This window comes from Leptodactylus fuscus, chromosome 7, assembly GCF_031893055.1.
Source record: "Leptodactylus fuscus isolate aLepFus1 chromosome 7, aLepFus1.hap2, whole genome shotgun sequence".
Taxonomy (NCBI): domain Eukaryota; kingdom Metazoa; phylum Chordata; class Amphibia; order Anura; family Leptodactylidae; genus Leptodactylus; species Leptodactylus fuscus.
In genome coordinates, this window is record NC_134271.1 from 137,643,454 (window position 1) to 137,649,473 (window position 6,020).

A 6,020-nucleotide genomic window follows, 5' to 3' on the forward strand; every position below is an offset into this window, starting at 1 on the left:
GATACTGAGTGGAATCCATGCGACTCTCAACTTTAACAAGATTCCCGATGCCGGCATTGGCCACACAGCCCCAAAGCATGATGGAACCTCCACCAAATTTTACAGTGGGTAGCATGTGTTTTTCTTGGAATGCTGTTTCTTTTTGGACGCCATGCATAACGCCTTTTTTTATAACCAAACAACTCAATTTTTGTTTCCAAAATGAAGCTGCCTTGTCCAAATGTGCTTTTTCATACCTCAGGCAACTCTATTTGTGGCGTACGTGCAGAAACAGCTTCTTTCTCATCACTCTCCCATACAGCTTCTATTTGTACAAAGTGCGCTGTATAGTTACCGATGCACAGTGACACCATCTGCAGCAAGATGATGCTGCAGCTCTTTGGAAGTGGTCTGTGGATTGTCCTTGACTGTTCTCACCATTCTTCTTCTCTGCCTTTCTGATATTTTTCTTGGCCTGCCACTTCTGGGCTTAACAAGAACTGTCCCTGTGGTCTTCCATTTCCTTACTATGTTCCTCACAGTGGAAACTGACAGGTTCAATCTCTGAGACAACTTTTTGTATCCTTCCCCTGAACAACTATGTTGAACAATCTTTGTTTTCAGATCATTTGAGAGTTGTTTTAAGTAGCCCATGATGCCACTCTTCAGAGGAGATTCAAATAGGAGATCAACTTGCAATTGGCCACCTTAAATACCTTTTCTTATGATTGGATACACCTGGCTATGAAGTTCAAAGCTCACTGAGGTTACAAAACCAATTTTGTGCTTCAGTAAGTCAGTAAAAAGTAGTTAGGGGAATTCAAATCAATAAAATGATAAGGGTGCCCATACTTTTGCACCGGTCAAATTTTGGTTTAATGCATATTGCACATTTTCTGTTAGTACAATAAACCTCATTTCAATCCTGAAATATTACTGTGTCCATCAGTTATTAGATATATCAAACTGAAATGGCTGTTGCAAACACCAAAATATTTAGAACAAAAAATGATTAAGAATAATAGGGGTGCCCAAACTTTTTCACAGGACTGTATAAAACAATAGAATACATTGTGGCGAATAATAAAGTGGATTGGCACTTGATAAGAATCAGCCACAGCCAGGGTTAATCTGTGCTCAAAAATGACTTTTAGAAAACCAGTTTCACCAGTTCTCCAAAACCAGTTCATCAACCTAGAAAAGAATGAAGCTGTCCCTGTCCAGGTGACTAATGTCCCTCTCCATTCTTATGAAGGTTTCCCAGCCATAGTCCAGGGATGTGCAGCGCCAGGAATTGTCCTAGGACGCCGTCCATCAGGACGTAACACTCCATGACAAAAAAATAAGGCACCAAGAACAAGACGTTGTCGTGGCCTGAAGCTTTGTCAGTGTGAATGTGCTGCTATATGGAAGTGATGACAATATTACAGCAGAGGAGATCCTCAAGCCTGGATACACGATGATGAGATACACATAGCTCCCAACCACCTTTAGCGGGACAGTCCCAATTTTAAGCTCCTGCGCAGCTTACTGCATGTCCCGCTATGCCCCTGACGTGTTTTAGTTACTAACAATCTTTCCCCTGATCATCACCTGCTCTTATCCTACTAATATTGGATGTTTGCATGTTTGGGAGTTTGGATGTTTGTTCCTCAATCACGCTAAAACGCCTGGACGGATTTGCGTGCAATTTTCCACAAACATAGTTTTCCCTTAGGATTGAAACATAGGCTACTTTTGGTGCCACTAAACAACATGGCTTCCTAGCAGGAGACTCACAAAAGCAGGACTCCTAGCCCCAGCTATAGACTCACACACACTGCCTGGCATTTCCTGCCTCAACCTGCCTGCACACTCCTTACTGTCACCTCAGGAGTAGCCCTCACTCTACTCACTCACATTTACATATAGATTTCCACTACACACGGAGGCCCATTGCTCCTGCCTGCCAGTCAATCAAAATGGACTGGGATTGCAGGCATTAACACTTGACCCCCCTCAAACACCCCTTACCTTCAACGTTGCAGACCGGCTCCTGCCTGCTGACCTCACAGGAGCCGACCAAAAATACACGTGTCAAAATAAGACTCCCATTCACTTCAATTATATTTTTAACACGCCTGTAAAATGTCATTGAAGTCAATAGGAGTCTTAATTTTACACGTGTATTGTGCACAAATACACACGCGTTCGCTCCGTGTCAAGGCTCCCGTACACTCAGTTCACACCACCGTCTGCTCTCCGTTCTTGCGGTTCCATCTTCTGTTGTCACACAGTTCGCCCCTAAGCGCGGCTGACGCTGGGTTCACACTACCGTTCAGCACTCCGTATTAGGTTTCCATCTTCTGCATGCAGAAGCCGGAAACCTGTCAGACCAGGTCCGGCCATGAACGGCGGTGAGTGTTTTATGCTCTCCGCCGCAAAACTGTTTTTTTTAAAAAAAAATCAGACACAGAATACTGCATGTCTGACTCTGTGTCTGGTTTTTTTAAAAAAAAAAAAAAAGGTTTTGCAGCGGAGAGCATAAAAAAGGTCCAGTATGTACATTTCTACTTTACCATAGACCAGCTGAAAGTAACAAAATAACAATCCTCTGAAAATAACAACAAATTGTATTACTACATACACAATATAACAGATCACATTTGCTATCAAACCAAACTTTTTAAAGCACTTTTACAGTTTCACACCTCTGTGTCCGCCCAATTCTCAAATCACCGCAGACGAAGTCGCGGGTAAAAGCTAGTAACATATAAAAGGCTGTAACTGGGATAAGAGTGGGTGATGATCGAGTGAAGACTTCACTATTGTACAGGGACCTCTGTGACATCACACAGTCATGTGACTAGGTGGGCGTGTCAGTGTCCCCTGCAGTCAAGAGATGGAGAGATGTGGAAAGGTGAGTATCATTATACTGGGGGCACAGATGGAGGGGGGACATGAAACTAGGGGCACAGATGGAGGTGGGACATTATTATTATTGTTGTTTATATAGCACCATTCATTCCATGGTGCTGTACATTATTATATTAATCCCATGGTGCTGGACATTATTATATTAATTCCATGGTGCTGTACATTATTATATTCATTCCATGGTGCTGTACATTATTATATTAATCCCATGGTGCTGTACATTATTATATTAATCCCATGGTGCTGTACATTATTATATTAATCCCATGGTGCTGTACATTATTATATTCATTCCATGGTTCTGTACATTATTATATTAATTCCATGGTGCTGTACCTTATTATATTAATTCCAGGGTGCTGTACCTTATTATATTAATTCCATGGTGCTGTACAGATGGAGGGGGGACATTATTATTATTGTTGTTTATATAGCACCATTCATTCCATGGTGCTGTACATTATTATATTCATTCCATGGTGCTGTACATTATTATATTATTTCCATGGTGCTGGACATTATTATATTAATTCCATGATGCTTTACATTATTATATTAATTCCATGGTGCTGTACATTATTATATTAATTTCATGGTGCTGGACATTATTATATTAATCCCATGGTGCTGTACATTATTATATTAATTCCATGGTGCTGGACATTATTATATTAATCCCATGTTGCTGTATATTATTATATTAATTCCATGGTGCTGGACATTATTATATTAATCCCATGGTGCTGTACATTATTATATTAATTCCATGGTGCTTTACATTTGGGGGTTACATACAATACACAGAATATACAGGTAGATATAATACTAACAATGACCGGCTGGCACAGTGGGGTAGAGGGCCCTGCCTGCGAGGGCTTACAATCTATGAGGGAAGGGGGATAGAGACAGAAGGAGAGGGGGAGACTGTACAGATGGGGGTGCGGTGATAGTGTTATTGGAGGTTGTAGGCCTTCCTGAATAGGGGAGTCTTCAGGGCCTTCTTGAAGCCTGTGATTGTGGGGGTCAGTCTTATGTGTCGTGGTAAGGAGTTCCAGAGTATGGGGGATGCACGGGAGAAGTCTTGGAGATGGTTGTGTGAGGAGCGGATGAGAGCAGAGCGGAGTAGGAGGTCATTGGAGGATCTGAGGATACGTGTGGGCAGGTAGCGGGAGATTAGGTCAGAGATATATGGAGGGGACAGGTTGTGGATGGCTTTGTATGTTAGCGTTAGTAGCTTGAACTCAATTCGCTGGGCTATGGGTAACCAGTGGAGGGACTGGCAGAGGGGAGCAGCCGATGAGGATTGGGGGGTGAGGTGGATTAAGCGAGCAGCGCAGTTTAAGGTGGACTGGAGGGGGGTGAGGGTGTTAGCTGGGAGTCCATGGAGAAGGGTGTTGCAGTAGTCTAAGTGGGAGAATATGAGGGCCTGGACGAGCATCTTAGTAGTTTCAGGGGTGAGGAAGGAGCGGATTCGGTGGATGTTCTTGAGCTGGAGGCGGCAGGAAGTGTTGAGGGTTTGAATGTGTGACTTGAATGTGGGTTTGAATGTGTAACTTCGGACATCCTGCTTCTCTCAGTCCAACAATGCGCCCCCTCTCGAAGTCTATCATGTGGGCCAAATGTCTTTTGGGCACATCTAGCAGTCAATGCCCTCTCACCAAGAGGTACACTACCCAAAAGTAGCCTCTGAGAGCCTTTGCGTAGAGCAGCAGGGGAAGCACTTTAGCGCCCTCTTGTGTCCAGACCCAGTATCCAATCAGACCTCACTTGTAGTCATAATTACGAGACACGTTTTGCTGCAATCTGACAGTATGTGATGACTGCGGTTTCCGTGACTTTTCGTGGCGTTTTGCAACCATGCCGCAAATCCTGAGCTTCTGCTGGATACGAAATTCAAGCGCACCTCATCCTTGCCAAATTTGACAAGAGAAATGGGTACTATTCCGTTATCGGGCCAGCAGCAGCGCAGTTCAGCAGCAGCTTTCGGGACAGCAGTTCAGCAGCGGGAATTACAATGACATCCGAGGACTGCTGGCCCGATGCTTGTGCCCAGTAACCAGTACATCGATGACCCCCCTCCCCCATCCTTCTCCTCCTGCCAGTGCTGCCCCCCAGCTCTCCTTACATCTTCCCCGTACCCTCTCCCCGCCACACGACTAGGCCTCACCTCAGCGCTAGTACCGAGACCGAAAGGAAAGACACCGGGGCTCAATCCAGGCCCTGACAAGAAACACGCCGACTATAGGAACGGTGAGCTACAGCGAGCCGGAGGGACAAACTTTCTGCAGCGTCCGGCGGCTATCTAGTAGCATTCATTGCTCAAGATTTACGGTGAGGCCTATTACAGGGAGAGGGTACGGGGCAGATGTAAGAAGAGCTGGGGGGCAGCACTGGAAGGAAGAGGAGGATGAGGGCATCGATTGATGTACTGCCTACTACACACAAGCACGGCCTCTATCATCGGGCCAGCATCGGCTTAGTCATGTGGCGGGGAGAGGGTACGGGGTAGATGTAAGGAGAGCTGGGGGGCAGCACTGGAAGGAGGAGGAGATGGAGGGGGGGTCATTGATGTACTGGCTACTGGGCACAAGCATCGGGCCAGCAGTCCTCGGATGTCATTGTAATTCCCGCTGCTGAACTGAACTGCTGTCCCGAAAGCTGGTGCTGAAATGCGCTGCTGCTGGCCCGATAACGGAATAGTACCGAGAAATGTATGAGATTATGATGATGGGGTACAAAACGCGTCAGCCCTTGCGCAATTTATGTTTGCCATATGCCACACCCATTGATATAGGACACGCCCCCAACATGAACATAATGCCTATAACCCCTGACATCATCTCCTACAGCCCACACACCAGACCCTTCAATGTCTAGTTTCACTTAAAGGCGATGTACATGTAATAGCTACATCTAGTAACCATACTATATACTGGCAAATCCAAACATATATATATCTTTCCCTGAACAAAGATGGCCGCCGCACCAACATCACATGACGTAATTGTCTTGGCTCCCCGCAAGTCCCGCCTACGCTCTGGTCCCTCGCTTTCTGATTGGTTAAGCTAAGCTGTCACGGCATCCGCTTTATTAGCAGAGCCTAACGCGACGCAGGGAAGAAGGGG